Raw genomic sequence first — 19,897 nt, forward strand, 5'->3', positions numbered from 1 at the left:
TCTCATGTACTTTGTTTTATTTGCAGTATAGCATAGGCCCCTCTCTCCTGATGATTCTTACAGCATTTTAAAATACAAATAGACATGATATAAATAACCCAATATAAACAAAATCTAGTCTGTCATGGGAGAGCAGTCCTATGCGACAATCTGCCCGAGGCCATCATCAGAATACCATACACCTAACAGCAGAAGCGAACCAGTAGGTGGCAGTGGCGTCCCATTTGCAAGATACACATGGGAGGAATCCGTCTGTCTCTGCACTTAAGCTAAATCACTCTCTCTCTTTCTTCCTCTCTGTCGCTTGCTTGCTTGCTCGCCTGCTGGATGTTTTCTGCCACGCACGCACACACTAATAAACAACTATTTGTGTTTGTTTCCCCCTTTTTTAAACTGACCAGTGAATAAAAGGGGCGATGGTAAAGAATCGGTTAATGAATGCCAGTCTTCAGGACGACATGAACGCACACGGTGAAATTTTAGAAGCTGTATAAGTTCAAAGAGAGCACCATGAAGACTGAAAGAGAGGGAAAACAATATCTCCTGCCCTCGCTGCTCCAGTCCTGCGGTTGACGGCAGAGTCGATCCACCAGCAGTGACTGGCGGAACAGTCTCAGTTGGAGAAAGCAGCTTGTCAGTGGGAGGTAACCTACATGATGCCCCCTCCTGAACTTATCAATTCATCGTCCGTCCGTGCTGCGCCCGGCGTTTTATTTTGGTACGAAAATGCTGAGCGCACTGAGGCACAGTAAAGCGCACCGATGGATACAGCCTGCTTGCACGTCTTGGAACGGGTTATTTTGTGAAGCAGTCTAAAACACACGGCAGTCTACAAGAGAGAGAGAGGAAGCCTGGACTTGGACAACCACCCATTTGTGGATAATAACCCTAAAAAAAATTAAACATTAAATAAAAAAAACCTTACCCCGGTGTGTGTCACATCAATGGAGAGGCGAGGGTCGAATATCCGAAATATACAGCGGGGGCGCAGAAGTGATGACAGCCTTTGATGAACCATAACTCCCGTCCAGACAAGGTGAGATCAAAGCTCCGTTCGGAAAACATGTAAGAATAGAGCTTTTGGTGTATAACGAAGGCTCTTCACACTTGGGAGCCGCTGCCTGAATTTGTGATGGGGTTTTAAAGGCTTCTGAAGGATACCGCCTGGAATTTTTTCTTCCGATGCTGCATCCCAGAATAACGAATTTCCCTCTTAAATATGGAGAACGGAGCAATCTGAAGAGAGAGATTATCTCTAATCGTGACAACTTTATCACTTCTCCAACCTACAGGATACCCTTTCAATCACTGTACTGCGGAACTTCTTTTTATCGGTAAAACCAGGAGGGGGAAGAGAAATAAGCATCTTGAAATCCGCACTGGGCTGTGCGGTGAAATTTAATCAGGGCTGATAGCTAAGAAGCAATAGGGACTTGATGAAAAGTTACATTTGACACGTAGGCGAGCAGTCGGGTTCTTAAAATAACCCCACCTTAACAGCTCAACGTGTGGATGATGGTCTACCGTAAGGTCTACATGAAAGGCTTTAAGAGCATATTATTGATATCAGAGAGAAAATAAAAAGTCGTCACTTGGAGAAAATCTTGGACCACAGTGGGCATCGCTTTGCCACGAGTTGTTTCAACAATGGCACTTGTGGGTGCCTTCTGAAATGTGCGTCTTGAAAAGGGAGGAAATATCGGATGCATTATCATCACTGTGAGAGTTAATTGCATTGCATCCGGACTAATGTTTGGATTACATACAAAGTCGTGTTGAGACGTGGAAGAAAATGAGTGTGAAAAGCAAAGGTAACAAAGGATTCTCCAAAACTGCCTGAGTATTGCGGATTTTTTTTTCCGATGCAGTTTTTGCGGAGGCAGCGGAAGAAGAGCTGTTCTTCGCCGGCGGAGATCTTCCAGACCTTGGCATTTCTCTGTAAATAAGTAAGTTATTGTTTATAATGTACTGGGAGGGAAAGCATATTTCTAAATGTCTTACTATTCTCTATAGTATAACTATCCTATTCAGCCCTTTCGCTCTGTTGGATGTCAAAATGCGGAAGTTTATCTTCGCTGTTTGATGATTGATATGTACAAAATCAGCACGCAGCGCTCCCGAGGTTTTGCCATTTATATTACTTATACTGCGACCTCTAACGAAGAGATATTTAATTGTAGGGTGATTCAGAGCATCATGGAATGACGCGCGCTTTCGCATTGGTGTGCTTGTTTTAACTGCGCGTCTTCGAGTGCGCAGTATCAAGATTAGATGTCTTAAACTCTTAAAAGAAAAAGGGAGAGACCGATTTGAGCCTCTAAATTAAACAGGTAAAGAAGAATCTTTGTGAATGGAAGTGCACTTAAAGCATCTGATTTTGGTTTTTCACACTGTAACGTGACTAAACGGGGACACGCCACCTGCAATCCCTACACCCGCCTATCAATCCATCCAGTCTGTACTTCTGTGCGCTCAACCTACTTTCAGTATAGGAAAGTCTGCCATGTTTTAGCACGTGTTCTTGTACGCTACAGCAACCGCGAAAAATACTTAACATGACCCAAAACATGTTCAAGTTAGATTTGAAAATCCAAGCTTTGGATGACCTAGCTGACGATTGATTAATGACCAAATATTGTGTTTTCTTCCTCTCCACCCTCCCCCTTCTTTTCTCGGGGTCCCTTACACAAAAAGCACTTGTTCACCGCCCTCCGTGGTAGCCGGAGAGGGAGCTGTCCTTTCTCCTGGTGCTGAAATTAAAAGTGGCGGCAGTCACTCATCCTCTACTCAGCTGGAAAAGGCATAGATGTTATAGATAATGGCTCAAGAATCACAACCACTAAAAAGGCTGAAGAATATCCTTGACTGTGTGCAACTAAGCAACAGATGTGATATTGGCGAAGTTCATAGCATTTCATGTGGCACAACATGTTTTGTAAATCATTTTGTAATCTGACTCATTTTACCTGCTCCTCGAATTAAAGATTAAACATTTTATTAAAGTATCAACCCCAGCACATATACATACACCACACCCACAACTCATAAAATATGCAGATAAGTACATGAAGTGCCACTGGTTGTGTGTTATGTTGGTGGTGGGCTTAAAAATAGATGTTTGTCAAGAAGGTGACAAACCAGTGTTGGTGGTAAAAGCATAAATAGAGGTGGCTGTCACTCTTGAGACAAAGAATAAATTGCATCTCTCACCTGTGAAAGTGAGAAACATGGCAGACATTATTCACCCACTTGAAAGGAAAGCCCTCCATATGATGGAGTGGCATCACCTTGGGGAGACAAATTAGACTGCTGATTTTATGTTTTTGCCCTGTCAGAGGCTTATGCAAGATAAATCCCCCCTACATTTTCCCAAGTTTGCTGATGTTTGTTGGCAGCTGGTACAGAGTGATTCATAGTAATAAGCAGAGAGACTCTTCCTCCTCCCCATTTAACACTACTCAAACCTTTTTTTCATCCCCGTGGAGATTTTCTTGGAGAGGGAAATGGGTTGTAGCTATGGGTTGTAAGGATCCAGCCAAAATAAGGAGCAAATGGGTTTGAAACTGACTGATTCACTGGGCCACTCTGGATTAGTGCTTGTTTATTTCACTACACTAGATGGACAACAACTGTATCTCCAGTGTGTCCCTATTAGTCCTTCTAAACAGTAGGAAATAGCCTTAGAGCAGGTGCAACTCAGGGACCAAGTGGGACTTTCCGCTGCTCACACAAATCCAGTCTTCGGCTGATGATGTTTCTACCATAGACATCTGTTTCATGTCCAATTTCTCTAGCCATTGTTGTCTGACTTATCTATTGAAAATCATTCCAAGCAGCCGCGTCAGAAAATTAATGAACTTGTCATCTGGGAAAGGGCACCATTGCAATAAGGTGCCAGGGTCTTGCAAAGCGACAGGCTGTATACCCATGTTCCCTCCCCACACTCCCTTTGTCATTTTTCCCCTCCTCAGCTTGTGACTCAGTTCAGATCAAGGCCAGCACTGTGTGCCTTATAATAAAATGTTCATTTTTCAAATCGGATTAATCTCTGTAAAGCCTGGCTTAGGACACCATTAGCATTCATTTCTTTCACTGCCGGGGACTTGTATCAATAATGGAACTACCCCTACATTTTTCATCTTCTCTGGGTATAAAATCTCTCAGGGGGTTTCATTCAGTGAGAAAGAGAACAGTTACAGTGATCCGTTATCTACTCCCTTTTGTATTGGAAACCAGCAGTGCAATGCTGGGGGTCTTGAGTGCTAGGCTAGATAGGAGCTGAAAGCCATAATAAGATAAGATAAGATAAGATAACCTTTATTAGTCCCACACGTGGGAAATTTGTTTTGTCACAGCAGGAAGTGGACAGTGCAAAAGTTATGACGCAAAAATTAGAATACAATAAGAATAAATACAGTACACAACTGTACAGAATAGAATAAAATAATATACTATATACAGTAGAATAAAATAGAATAAAAATATACAATAAGATAAAAATAGAATACGAATGCTATATACAACTGAGTAAAAATACAACGATGCCAGAAAAGATTATTGCACTTAGTGTTATTGCACATGTGTGGATGTGTGTGTTTGTTCAGTTAAAGTCTTTGTTGTGGAGTCTGACAGCAGTGGGGAGGAAAGACCTGCGAAATCTCTCCGTCCCACACCGTGGGTGCCGCAGTCTCCCACTGAAGGAGCTGCTCAGTGCTGTCACAGTCTGCTGCATGGGGTGGAAGACGTTGCTGGAGGTGAAAGGAGCCTTCATACGAAGATGATGTTGATAGATATGGTATAATTAATTATAATAATAATGGACTCAAGCTAAAACCATATACTTGCAGTAATAATTAATTGTGCTCTTAGCTTACGGTACATTTGGATTTTAGTATTGTGAATGTATTTTTATTAAACACCCCATTGAGCATAACTATACATAGTGGCACAGGGTTTATGGCAATATTATATCCACATAGATATTATATTAGAGAAACTTGTAAGTGTGTGGAGCTCGAGAATAGGACAGAAGCAGCAAAAATATATTTTGAAGCTGTTGGAAGTGCATGTCTAAAATCCACAGTCATGGCTGATGACTGCAGATTTTAGACATGTGGGTGTGACATGTTGATTAATCATGCATAGCTGAAGAGGTAGGCGAGAAGAGAGTCACCTTAAAGGAAACATCTGAAAGATGCTTTCATAAGCCAGCGGTGGATTACTACTAATGTGATGGCTACTGACACAGTGTTGCAAATCTGCATCTTATGCAGCTATTGTGAGTGTGATAAAGAAGCTAACCTCAGTTTCTTCTTCTGGATGACGCATGTAATCTTTTGAAGAGAGTGCTGTGGTAAAATGTGGGAATTTGTCACAGTTTTGTCACTGTAAGTGCACTATATCAGTGGCTTCCTCATGTAGTCGTTACAGTACTCTACCACTGTGTAAGATCATCTGAACCTGAGATTTCTTTTTTATCAACTAGACACAAGCAAGCATCTTGGGCACAGCACAGCACACATGCACCATGAATGGTATCTGCAGCAGCCCTGCTCATTAGTCATCCTTTCCTGCATGTCTGTCTGAATGTTCTGTCCAAAAGAAAGAACAGCTGAGCAGGGGGACGGCCACAGCACATTCCACCATCCGATGGATTAATCAATTGGTGTTCCAGCTCAGCCCATCCAGCTCAGCCCATCCAGCTCAGCCCATCCATCTCAGCGAATAATCTGGGAGACATCATAAAAGTGCCATTCTATCATTCTAGAGGCCAGAGAGCATTGCTTCTTTTTTTCTGTCCCGGCTCCCACTCACATCGTGGGAACACTAGTAGACTGAATGAAATGTAGATAAGTGTACTCAGTGTGGCAACATTGTGCGGTGTTTGCTGGTGTTTTGAATCAACATAGATTCAAACATTTTTGCTACTGTGATTCATGGCTAATAAAGAATTCTTTCAACTACATCACAATTGCTCTGATTCGTTGCTTCCCTTGTAAAATTCAGCTAAGAGTACTGACCTGAATTCAGGATGCGTCATTACTCACCGCTTGCCTTACATCACCCACCTTACCAGTCATGATGATGGTGTCTTTTCGACTTAGTAATCCTCACCTTCCTCTTCACTGCCAGTTTCTCTTTTCTTGACCTCACTGGAATGTCACATGCTACTAAAATGAGAGTGACAGCACCCGAGGTAGGAATGATGTGATGACTCGGTTAATAATATCTTGCTTAATAAGTACAGGGCAAACACAGACACATTCTTTCCCTCTTTCTTTCGCTGTCACACACATGCATGTGCACATGCACAGATACACACACTTCCACAGCAAATTAATATGTATGCACCACAGAGGAGTCATTCTTCCTGTCTTCAGGGCAACTGGGCAGTGTCTGTTTAAAGTGATACTGGCCCTGGCCTCCACATTAATTCTTGCTCTTAAATTAAAAGGTTAAATGAGGTGGGAATGGGTGCCAGGCTATCTCTTTCTCCCTCATTTTACTTTTCTCCAGAATCTGCCTTATGGAGGTATGGATATCTAAGTATTGTTTAAAAAAAAAGACAAAAATTAAATTGACAGCAGGTTACAAAAGAAGACATTTCCCCTCAAGTGCTGTTTCCTCAATCTTTTGCTGTTGACAGTGGAATCTAAGAGTGAGCTTTGTGTGCTGGGGGCTTCATACCCTGTGCTCTAAACACTCAAAGTTAAAAACATTTGAACTGGAGATATGCCCTTCAAACAGGTTTTTAGTGGTCGCATAGCAACAGATCCATGACTAGCACATCCCAAGGCAGCTTCTAAGCTGTTAACTAAAACACAGGTTGTCAGTGGACACCAGCTTTTAGTGACAAAACTAAAATCTAAATTTGATACGGTCGGATGTTTTAAAATTAAACACCACAATTCTGTCTTTCTTCACTTTCTTAACAAGGTTTTGTAATATGCAGCCTGAATCCTGTTAGCATAATCAATCTGAAAGAGGATGATGAATGGTGGAAAAGCCATGTCTATATGGTTGCAAGTGTTTAGCTTTAAACATATACTGTTTTTGAGATTAAAAAATATATATTTATTTGACGGCTCTCTGCGGATAGGAGGATTTTTTTGTCCGGATAGTGTTGTGTCCTTAGAAATAGCAAGCTTTATCTGCTGGGTAGATGCACAGATTTTGTATCTCACTCTCCAAGACAGCAAAAATAGCACTTAACTAGGGGTTCCTTATTTTTACCCTTATTGTAGTTTTTGGAGTCCCCAGGTGAAAGCATCAAAGCATAGGAAACCTGGAAAAAGAAAGCAATGACACAATAAAAGAAAAAAAAGATTCAGCTGTTGGAACATAAATGACTTATATGGAAGAGAAAAAAAATCTACAACAAAAAAGTACAACACGGTGCCCAAACAAGCAACAACATATTCTGGCCACTGAACATAAGCCTGTTGATTCACTGACTGATAAAAGGTTATATTTTTAACATTTAATAAGCTCTTTGAAGCATAAGCTGTTTGCACACCATTACATGCAAAATCTAAACTGGTTGATTTGTCCTCAATGGCCATGCATGTGAATTTTGATTATCAAATGGATTCTCTGTAGATTTTTGCTTAGCATATGTATGTGTGTGAAACCACATGCAGGTGCCTTTCAAAACTAGTGTCTTCTGCAGACCCAAGAGTGCAGAAAGAGTGCCTGGGATCTGGACATCTGGGTCTAGCTTTGCCGTCTGTCTCTCAGATCAGCTTTTTAACTCATAAGCTCAGTCGGGCTGGCAATCAGTCTGGTCATCAGTCAAAGCCCCACAATACAACACAGCATGGTCACACACCAGTTAGTCGTCTCATTGTTAGACTTTCAAGTTATACAGACATTGCATCTTTGATCATTCAAAAACAAGCTATATATATAACATGTGTTGCTGACAACTCTAGCACCTTTAAAGATACTCTTATACTCTTATCATGCGTTTTCATTCAGGTACATGTGCATGCACGCAGAATCGTGTTTTTATTTTTTAAATAAATGATATATTTTTGATTTGTGCATCAGTGTATCAGTGAGTCTCAGTATCTTTTTTTGTTGCTTTTCTCTCACTACCCACTCACCCTGTTAGACTCTGACCTTAATGTGTCACTCATCCTAGCACCTGCATGTAGGCAAGGCTGCCCTACTATGATAGTTTTGATCTGACAAGAATTGACTTACACTTGATTTAATCCAAGTTGTCTCTATAGAGTCTTCTGTGGTACCAGTCTGTTTCGCCGCTTAGGTCAAGGCCTTGTGACAGCGGCTGTCAGTCCGCTCTGCAACTGCATGTGTGAAAAGAAATAAAAGCTGCCGAAAATGCTGGATGGAAATAAGAGAACTCATGCATGCCTGGCTAATGGCTCATCTCCCTCATAGACAACAATGGGGCTCAAGAGTTGCGAGTTCGCTTTGTAATTGGAAGGTTGACGGTTCGAGCCCCGGCTCGAACAGTCTCGGTCGTTTTGTCCTTGGGCAAGACACTTCACCTGTTGCCAGTGTTGGGAAGGTTACTTTTAAAATGTATTCCATTACAGATAAGATAAGATAAGATAACCTTTATTAGTCCCACACGTGGGAAATTTGTTTTGTCACAGCAGGAAGTGGACAGTGCAAAAGTTATGACGCAAAAATTAGAATACAATAAGAATAAATACAGTACACAGCTGTACAGAATAGAATAAAATAATATACTATATACAGTAGAATAAAATAGAATAAAAATATACAATAAGATAAAAATAGAATACGAATGCTATATACAACTGAGTAAAAATACAACGATGCCAGAAAAGATTATTGCACTTAGTGTTATTGCACATGTGTGGATGTGTGTGTTTGTTCAGTTAAAGTCTTTGTTGTGGAGTCTGACAGCAGTGGGGATTACAGATTACAGATTACAGAATACATGCCCCAAAATGTATTCTGTAACGTATTCCGTTACGTTACTCAATGAGAGTAACGTATTCTGAATACTTTGGATTACTTAATATATTATCATGCTGTTTACAACTACATGAATGTGCTATTGTTGTGATTTATTATGGTTACTGAAGGTCCGCGGCTCCGAACCGTAGTAAAGGGACCTCTGGCTAATACGGTGGGTTCTGTGTCGGGCTCGTAGCCGAAAACTAGCTTTACTTTGTTGTCTGGGTCAACTTTGCTTGCGAGAGACAGAGAGAGGCGTTGAAAGGCTGCTCCAACTTAACTTATTGTTTTTGGAGGAAAATACGAACACGGTGTACAGTCGAGTCTTAATAGCTTACTTACAACTGGGCTCGTCAGGCACTCTTCTTGGCTGCAGTGGTTATTATTATATTTACATGCTTCCAGCTCCCTTTTTTGCTTGATGACAGCTCGTACTTTTCCTTTTTCTCCCTCCTCGCGCTCACAGACACATAACGGGTATGGCAGTCCATTCTCCCTGCAGCACGGACTACACTGCCTATGATGCTACATTCTTTAGAGGTATACCTGTAGCATTCTGCCTATTAGCTTAGCACAACAACAACAAAAAGGCCTCTCTCACCCAGGAAACACGCAGAGAGAGAGCGTCACCCTGTAACCATGGCAACCATAACGCTGCCGCCTGGAACAACAGAACGTAGCTGTCAAACAAAACCGAAACAGTCCTGACCCGCCACAATATGAAACAGGAAAGTACCGCAGTGTAATCCATTTATTTCAACAAAGTAACTGTATTCTAAATATCACCTTTTTAAACGGTAACTGTAACGGAATACAGTTACTCATATTTTGTCATTTAAATACGTAACGGCGGTACATGTATTCCGTTACTCCCCAACACTGCCCGTTGCCTGCTGGTGGTGGTCAGAGGGTCCGGTGGCACCAGTGTCCGGCAGCCTCGCCTCTGTCAGATGTGGATGTGTAAAGCGCAGTGTTGGGGAGTAACGGAATACATGTACCGCCGTTACATATTAAAATACAAAATATGAGTAACTGTAACTGTAATACATTTTAAAAGTAACCTTCCCAACACTGGTAAAGCGCTATACAAATACAGGCCATTTACCATTTACAAGTAGTATGTTTAATTCTAAACATATGAAACCCTTAAACATTCAAACTGTCAGTTTGTCAGGAATTAAGACTGGGAGACAATTATTTTCTTCCTGGTTACAAATCATCAATAAAGATAATTGGAAAGCTGTAAAAAACAAACAAACCAAAAAGCAACACATAACAACAACAAAGTTCTCTATGAATGACTCATGTTTATCTGTACATCAGGGTGTAATTCTAATGGATAAAAACACAAAATTAAACTGATTGGTCTAAGCAGTCATAGAGAGAAAAGCCAAAAGCAAAACTCCTTGCACAGAGTTTTTCTTTGAGCTGTTTTTAAAAAAAAGAAATGTTTGTTAAAGAGCCATTTGGCAGCTGCCAATCTGAAAAAAATATCTGCCAGTTTTAAATGCATCACGTGAGGTGGTTATAGACAGGTTGATAAATCACATTGCTACAGCGAAATCTGGAAATATTAGGGAATGTAATTTTCCTTTTGGGCACTCAGACTGAAAAATTGTACTTGTGTCCACATAACAGAAACTAAGACATAATTCCCAGCAGTAATACACCCAACTGTTTTGTGTCAGTGCTTGCAGATGGGAAGCCTATTAGGAATCACATAACAGAAGACAACAAAGTTCTTGTTAAGTGTTTGTCATATTTTTATTGCTACTGAATTGCCACTTAGCATAACTGCACAAAAGTGGGTTGGATCTCAGGAATTTTGTCTCAGATCTCTGTGAAATAGCTTAAGGATTATATTTCTTCCTTTAAACTTTAGATTTTTCTTTACACTTCTAAGCTACTAACTCCCACACTGGGCTGAATCATAAGTAATCTACTGTCAAACATCATCACGTTTTAATGGTGATACTCATTTTACAGCATACGATGTTGCATAATATGTGATATTATTTATAATGGAGGATTTTGTGTCATGTGGAACTCAGGTGTAATATTTCTAGTTTTCTAGTTTGTTTGAATATTATGAAACAGCTGTGACCTCCTCATCGAGTCGCGCTATCCATAGAAGAGTCTCTGATATTCCTTGTATGTGACTGTGGTTTGATCCTTCCCTGCTCCAAGTCTGTCGCAGTGATATAGTGATTATGTATAGTAACAGGGGAACGTTCCAGGCTCTATGTTGACTGCTAATTGGGCTCCAGTGTAACGACTGTGTCATATTAATGACCCAGATCCAGCTCATTGTAATATTCATTAGGTGTGAGGATTGCCTTTTCTCTCTGGGGCTGCATAGTACAGAGGTTTATGAGTGTGTGTCTGTTTGTGTGTGTAAACGATGGTGTTTGTATGTCTGTGTTGATGCAAGCGTGGGTGTTGGAAACAAAGGTCGATCACTGCGTACGGCTCTTCTTCACTTGATCATTTTGTGTTTCTGGAAAGCACTATCCTTGCTTCACTGATTTGGGTTTCCTCCTTTGCAACTTTATTTTTAGGAAAAAGTGATAGGGATTCAAATCTCCACCTGACTTGCAAACAAATATTGAGCCACAAGTATGTCTCTTTGTGCAAAATTACTGAAAAAGATGATGGAAAAACAGACTTGAAATCAGGTGGACTATGCTAAACCATGCGTTTCAAAACAAAATCCAGAATAAACCTTTTTTTTAGCAGAGGCTCACAAAACCCTTCGGGAGACTTACTGTTTTTAGGACAGTGTGGACAGGTTAAAAGAATATTCTGTGCTTGATGAAACAGGTGGGACGCCTATGGTCACTGGCATGCAATCATTCCTCTTCCCCACCCCCACTGATATGGTCTGGATTTGCATAACACTAAGCATGCATGAGCATAAAAGCGAGTCAGTTTCTTTCTGTTTTCATTAGCTTCATCTCTACCTCTTTCTTTAATCTATAAGGGCCCTATCATGTCCAGGCCATCATATTGCTTTTTTTTTTTTTGCTCCAAGGCACAGTTCTGCTATTCTATTTCATTTTGCAATGCTTGAATTGGAATGTGGAGTTTTGTAGTTAAAAGAGGTCATATGAATGTTAGGTGCCCCTTACAGCGAAAAAGGTTAAAACCCTTCAGTAAGGAAGTGGAATAGAAACAAGCTCTTCCTATTGTACTCTGGATAAGATCACAGCAGACATGCCTGGTTGACTGCTATAACAGGACAAGGTCTTTTGAAGGACAAAGCAGTTCCGTAAATGCAGAATGTATAAGTCATGAACTGCTGTCTTGCTATTTCCTTATCACTGTCTGTACTGTGGACAATCAACCTCAAACTTCACAGCACCCTGCCCTACGTGACTCTCTCTTAATTGGAATTCTTTCTTTAGTTTCATTTCAGTGTTCATTTTTGAATGATGAACCTTAATGGCAAATTGTGTTTCCTTGTACTGACTAAAGTGATGCATAAAAACAGGGGGTGTTAAAAAGGCTTCTGTCTTCTAAAGACAAATTAGGTTTTAATGAAGAATGAAAGTGGCTCTGTGGAGTCTCTGGCATAAAGTCAGAGCACAGTAACTTTTGTGCAGTGATGAGGTATTCATTATATCCAGTTAAGAATGGCAGCTATCAATCTGTAAATGAGCTGTATAAGTCACATCAATTATACTGCAAGTGTTGGAAGGACACCCATAAATGTCAAAAATGCAAATAGTCTTCAATGGATGGCTGGGCAAACAGGAGAAAGTCTTTTTTCAACCCAAAAAGCTCGGATACTCGATCCTCTCATTTAACGTGACAATGGAGGATTTCATCATGCTGAAGAAAACGAGATTCATTGACTTAGGGGAGATACAGTGTTCTCACTAGTGAAATAGGAGAACAAATCTTCATAACACTGTTCTGCCATTTTTGTACTCATTTGTAACAAAATCAAAGGATCAGCTGCATTGTGATTACAGCCTCTGTGAAGTGGACCTTAATCCAAATTAACCGACGGAATATGGTAACAAGGACTATATTGTTTTGAATGCTTCAATAAGAAAGTTCTGCATAAACTTTTAGAATTAAATTAAGCATTTTTTATCCAGTGTTGTCAAGCGACTGTACGTCAGGAACATTTTAATTTCTTTCTTCATATCAAGTGTCTTGTTTTCACCCTTTTTAGTGCTACAGAGGTACAGTAACATGAAGTGGGACACTGGGTCTCTCCTTATGAATTCAATGTATAACAAAAAGAAAATATAGTTTGATAACGACTGAAAACACATATCAGTATGTATATTTACTGGTAGATTTATTATTGCTAATTCCAAGTGGGCATTTGCTTGCTTGTTCATCGATGGCAAACAGTAGTGTGCAGCAGTGGAAACAGCTGTTTGGTAAAACCTCATCATCAGACCATTTTCTACTGCTTATCTGGGTCTGAATCACAGGGACACCCTAAGCAAGGAAGCCCAGACCTCACTCTCCCTAGCCACTTCCTCCAGCTCACCCGGGGTACACATAATCTCTCCACCGTGTCCTGAGAGAAAACTCATTTTAGCCACTTGTACCCATGGTCTTTTTCTTTCACTTGTGACCATAGGTGGGTAAATCGACAACTACAAACTACAACTGCAGAATGATAAATAGTCCCCATTGATACAGGTGCTATACCAATCCATGTTTCAATATCATGCTTTCCTCTCCCCTCACTCATAAAGGCCCCTATACTTAAACTCTTCCACTTGGGACAGCCACTCATCCCTGATCTGGGCTCAGACTTGGAGAGACTCATTTTTAATCCTGCCAAAACAACCATGTCATCTCTCCAAAAAACAGAGACAAGATTCTGAGGCCACCAAGGTGGAAGCTTCCTGCCCCTTAGCGCCACCTAGAAATTCTGGTTGGATGCCTGCTCCATGCATCAGTGTGATTGCAGATTGCCTTAAAGTAATGCTTCCACTCCATGAACATATCCTCAGTGAAGTCAGAAGCACCCCACCCACACTGTAAACCGGGTGTGTCGAGTACCACTTTCACCTGATAGTTTGCCAGAATCGCTTTGAGGCTGACTGAAAGTCTTGTTCCATCAAACCCCTCCCACATTTGAGTTTTTGCCTCACCTACTCCCAGAGCTACCTGCTAGTACCTGTCAGCTGCCTACGGAGTCCCACAAGCTAACCAAGCCCAGTGGGACTCCTTCTTTGGCTCGGTGGATCCCTTCACCATCTGGATGATGGGGCTAAGACCTGGTACCTAGTGGTAAAGGTTTATAATAACCTTAACCTAAAAAACAAAACAAAAAAATACTACACATAATAACAGTTTCATTGATTGTTGAAATTTCAACCTTGCTTCTCAGATGACAGATTTTGACTAGATTTTGAGGATCTGAATTTTATAGATCCAGTGGAAATATTATCACATTTTCTTTTGAATTTACACTATAAATGACAAGTTCACTGGGAAGAACACTCCATAAGAGTGTTAGTGTCATTGTGGGAAATATGTAATTCCATATTTATATTATAAATTTAACCCATGAAGTTACAAAGGTTGAACACGTATATCTAATGGTATATTACAGTATATGAGGTCCATTATTATGGGAATGTTCAACCTGCACTCACACAAATAATTTAATTAAAAAAAATGTTGTTGCTTTTTTCTAATTGGTTAGAATTTGGCTTTAGGCACTAAAACTGCTTGACTGGATATAGGAAAATATGTTAACGTAGAACCCAATCAGTAGTGATTGAATGCATACTTTAATACAAATTGGTCAGTATATTGTACTTTGGCATAATGTCTGGATAAAATGTCCACGGGACAAAGCATTATCTATTTTATTTGACCGTAAAATATATCACACATTTAGTTTAATGCCTCACCTTGAAAATGGGTAACTGGCCAAGAAGACTGCTGTTCACTCCACATGTCATGTGTGCTGAGTGTGGTTGCTGTAGCTTTTGGTGTGTCAGACCTGCTTGTGAACTCAGACAGCAAGTTAATTCCACTCACCAGATGCCTGGCTAACTTGGTGTTGTGTTTGACATTGCTGTCCCTCCTTCTCTAGCTGTGTCTTTGGTTGTCATTCAATTTAGCAAGATCAGGCAAACCTTCTCTCCTTCTCTACCCAATCAAGGAAGTCACAGAAATAATGATGCTTCTGGATTATGCAGTAAATTTGCATTAAAATGACAGTTTAATTGCAATTTCTAAAAGAAATATACATAAGGCCATACATCTCACACATTAGTTGATATTATGTCTATGAAAACCCTAAAGATGTGGGAAAAGGAAATACAAATGGAAAAAAGAAAGAAAGAAAGCTTCAGAGAGTGTGTTAAAATGGAGAACTGCACTTTGATATACCACGGTAAAGCTCTTGCCTTTTCAGTGCAGCTAGGGTCCACAGTGATTTACCATGTTTCAAACTCAATGCCCAGAGCTGTTACAGGATTAAAGTCTTTATGAAATGTGGTGGACCACATATGCTTACATATGAAAGATTACTGAGTGTTTGAGAGGGGCATATCCTGGTTAGCATAAATATACAGTAATTGTCCTAATTAGAGAAGGTAAATAAAGAGGTGTCCCACAAAGACATTAAACTGCAGATATAAATATCAGGGAAACACATTATTAGGTTATAGTATATAGTTAGTATTCAACCGAGTTGCTGCTATAAGTAACAGCACACTGTATTTCGTATAAAATGGAAATAATACTGCAAGATTTGCAAGGCCTAATCCTACTAAGGCATCGTTATGTTATGCAGTAGTAGTAGCTTGGATTTACAGGAGGATCCCAGACTGATGTGTGAGGACAAAGAAAGTCACTGAAGGTCTATTTAAACCAGTCACCCTCTTTTAGAAAACCAGGTTACTTATAGTGAATTGTCAATTAAAGTATGCTTTAGGCAGTATTTCTATTACCCTGTAGTGAGGCTTCTCAGGCAGATAGCTGAGCATTGTCTCACTGTATGAACAAGAATGTGAACATGACAAACTTCTACTGAAATATGAAGTGAACAACCAATGAGAGCAGGTACATGTCTGTCTCTCAGTGAAAACATCAAAAAGAATCTGTGCTTTTGACTTCATATACTTGACAAACAGCCATGCGATGTATGATCGGTATAATTCAATTCAAAATGTCCCAGTATGTTTTTTTTTACTTTATAGATTTATTATTTTGGAATGTGCTTCTTTCATTTCGTCTAAGGGAATCTATTCATTTCCACTCTTGTTGAACTCTTCCAAACTCTCTTCTTCTATTGCCAGTCTAAATACCCTAAACACTAAGTGTTATATCTTCCCCTCTTATCGTCGCTATCCTGCTCCACATTTTCTCTTTCACTAATCTCATTGTGCTTTATGCAAAGGAGCTGGTTTTGAGAACTGTTTATCCACATTTTCCTCATTTCCTGGTGCCTGTGATGGCAGATCCAGTAACCTGTGTGCCTTCAATCACACAGCTATTCCAGGAGAGCAACAATACCCGAGCTGATTTCAGCTCTACTGTTCCCTTGGTAATGGGAAAGTTAAAGATGGTTGGTTGCTGGAGCATCGTGCAAACAAGGCAGACTTGTGGGGTGCACTGTTCCTCCATAAAGCAAGCACATCAGTGCTATTGTTAGCACTTAGCAGGAGATTAGCACTGATGGCTGTATGGGAGCTAGCAGGCTTGGCTGGTGTTCTGAGTCGGATGCTAACCCAGCCCACCCCTGCTGCTTTTGCCACCATGTCAAAATTAGTCTAAAAAGCTGCAGACATGATTTCTTGCCCTGATGGCAATGCAGTCAATCCATCTCCAGTGACTGTGATACCACCACTCTGGAGATCACTATCAGCATAATGAATAGTGCACCCAATCCCATCTAGTAGATGATAAAACTCCAGAATCAAAGATTTACTTGGCCATTGTTCACTGGTCTGATTTCTTTAAGTCTAAAAAACTCACAGTACATCATCAAAAGACAACTCATAGGTGCCAAGCAAAAAGTGAAGTCTGCACTGTATTTTTGCAACTTGAACCTAGCTAAGTAAATGCCAAAGCCTGATTTCATTAACATTGCAATTATAGATGAGATTACTGAAACAGCAAATGGCATTCAGTCTGTATCTTTTATTCTGTGTACCTGTTTCCTAATACATATGAACACAGACTATTTTTCACTACCTATCTGACTGATTACAGTGCATGATTAATTAGCAGACAGATTGCTAAACGGTGGTGAACATGGTATGATGTGCAGAGGTAAAGAGTAGACTCTCCAAGGAATTCAGTAATGTCCTCTTTGCCCTGCTCACTCTCTCACTCTTTCCCTCTCATCCTTCTATCCCATCTATTTCTTCCTCTCCTTCTATATTAAGCTCTTCTGGGTTAATCATTCCTAGAGGACGACAGTACCACAGTGCTGCAAAAAAAGGGATACACAGCTGTGTGGAGTGGGGTCTTGTGCAACTACTTCCAGTGATTACAGACCCTTTCAGGGATAACTAGATATCTTACAGCCACACTGTGCTTAGCACTATACACTTCAAAAGACGTGATGGGTTTTAATGCTGTCTTTGCTTTGTCACAGAGCCAATTTAATTGACCTTATTTGTCATTTATTCTTATATTTGCCTGAACTTTTACTCTAGCATCACAAGAGGGTTTTCTAATCTCCATCTTATTATAGGGCATTTCTTCACCTCACCTAACACCCTTGCACCCTATTCTGCTCATGGATCCGGTGGGAGGGCACGTGCTCTGATTCATTTGCTTGCATATGGAGGATACGTCCAGCTCTGATGGATGGCTTTGGCTCTTGTAATCCCTCAGCAGTTCACAGTTTACATAGAATTTGTTTTCAGTGTCCCAAAGGGCCACATCCTCAAATAAAGTGAAACAAATAAAAGCTCCACATGCATGCAGTGGTACAAAACATGCCGACAAGCAATTCCACGGCTATAACTAGATCTATGTACACACATACACACAATAGCTGTTTCTTTATTTAAAAAATTACATGTGCTTATAATCCATTATTCACTAATGCCTAGACATATGACTAAAAAAGTAAAAATAAAAGCTGCACAGAAAGGGGAAAAAAAATATTTATGGTGATGTGAGATAATTAAAGTGTTCTAATGTCCTCACATAAAATCAGAGGTTGCCAGTAACCGTTTAGTCTGCTCCATGTCCAAATTAGTCTGCATGGTAACTCTCTTAATCAATGTGGTTGCAAACTGTGATGTGATGTGACTGCTAACATGAAGTCTCTCTCTCTTCTTTACGCACACACACATACATAAACACACACAGACACACACACATACACACACTCGGGGGTTCTCCAGCTAAAGTTAAATGTCTGCCAGCTGAGCGTGTCCCTCAGTTGGGCTTTTGTTCATTTCCAGCTGAAGCTCTGTAATTTGTCCGCCAGTAATTTGTCAGGAACGAAGGCCTAGGGATGCCAAGTTTGTCAGAAGTTATATAAAATATAAAAATACACAGCTGAGATTTTCAATTAATATTTTTTGCTTTTTAACATAGAGAGTGAGCCTGTGTGTGTGCAAGCATCTGCTCTTACAGGCTTCACTTCTAAACACTGTCTACTTTATGGGTGTATAGGTGTGTACGCTGTCTGTGTGCAATGATTTCTGTCATTTCTTTAGTTCATGCATTGCTAAATTGCCCTCCCAAGCATTATTGTCATAGTAAGATGTTTGTTGGGGTAATTTTGGGAAGGAACTGGGTTTAATTAATTCCACTGTAAAAACCTTGAACCACAGATCCACTGAGATTCTTATCCAGATGGCCATTTGTCATTCTAAGGTTTAGAAAACAAAAGCACTTTTGGGGATTATAGATAGACTGTGAGTTTGGTTTAATGTAAATATACACATCACATCTAGATCATGATTCTTAGCAGCAGCATAACCAAAATTAATCCTGTAGTAGCAAACGGCAGAAAAACTGGGAATTGAAATATTCTGTAGGGGAAAATGTGTTGTCAATTAACAATATTATGTTCATTGTTAACATACACACAAGTGATAAGTTAAGAGAAATTGACATTAAGTCCCTTAGTAAGGTGTGTGCTCCCAGAGTGCCTTGAATTTTGTACCTTATACTTGTATCTCATCATTCATTCCTCAAGCTTCCATAACTTTATTGGAAAGATGGAACATCCCCCTTTAAAAAGATATTCCCTGATTTGGTATTTTGAAGATGATGGAGGAAAGTAACACTTCAGCCAATAACAGCCCCCACAGCAAATGCCCTGGAATGTGATTGACATCATTTTCATCAAACCATTTTGTGAGCTTTATAACCCCTTGGATGTGAGCATTCTCATCCTGGAAGAAAATACTCCCATCACAGAAATGTTTTATCGCTAGATGAACGTGATCGCTCAGAACAAAGTGATTGTTCTGAGCGATCGGTGATTTTCTGTGATCCTGTGAACGGGCCAGTAAAATACCCCCAGCTGTCAACAAGAATCACCGGATCCCCTCACTGTGAGGGTCAAGCATTCAGGTTCTCCATTAATTTGTTCCTCTTTTGTATTCATGGCTTGTTAGACAGTTGGGTTAATAACTGACAATAATTGAAAATGAAGTCTTTGTTTAATATACTTGCTGATACGTTCATTCCCTATAATTCCTCTTGCTGTGATACGAGGATATATTTCAGTCATGTAATATGAAAAACAAAAGAAAAAAGAAAAACAGGCTAAAGATTGTTTGGTTCTGAATTTTGTGTACAGCATACTTTTTCAGTATCTACTGAAAGGGTTCACCTTGTCTTGTTTGCAGATCTGAAACAAACTGTATACGCTCTTGTTTTGATCCATGCTTTTTGATGCCAAATTGAATGCACAAGCCCTTGAAAGATTTCTACATCTGTAAAACCTCAGTGACCAAAATGCCTGAGACTCTGCAGGGTAAAAGGA

General features: G+C 40.1%; 1 protein-coding gene across 1 annotated transcript in view; it reads left to right on the top strand.

Annotated features, from left to right (window-relative positions):
• The first annotated feature begins 332 nt into the window (after positions 1 to 332).
• lrrc4ca (leucine rich repeat containing 4C, genome duplicate a) overlaps positions 333 to 19,897 on the top strand; it is a 49,851-nt gene continuing 30,286 nt past the window's right edge. Inside the window, exon 1 of the mRNA XM_086298224.1 lies at positions 333 to 1,946. The gene's annotated coding sequence lies outside the window, so the exon portion shown is untranslated. The remainder of the gene's footprint in view (positions 1,947 to 19,897) is intronic.

Source organism: Aulonocara sp. 'chitande type north' Nkhata Bay, linkage group LG7, assembly GCF_057382095.1.
Source record: "Aulonocara sp. 'chitande type north' Nkhata Bay isolate Kocher_YH1m ecotype deep benthic linkage group LG7, A_spYH_male_GT1.1, whole genome shotgun sequence".
NCBI classification, from domain to species: Eukaryota; Metazoa; Chordata; class Actinopteri; order Cichliformes; family Cichlidae; genus Aulonocara; species Aulonocara sp. 'chitande type north' Nkhata Bay.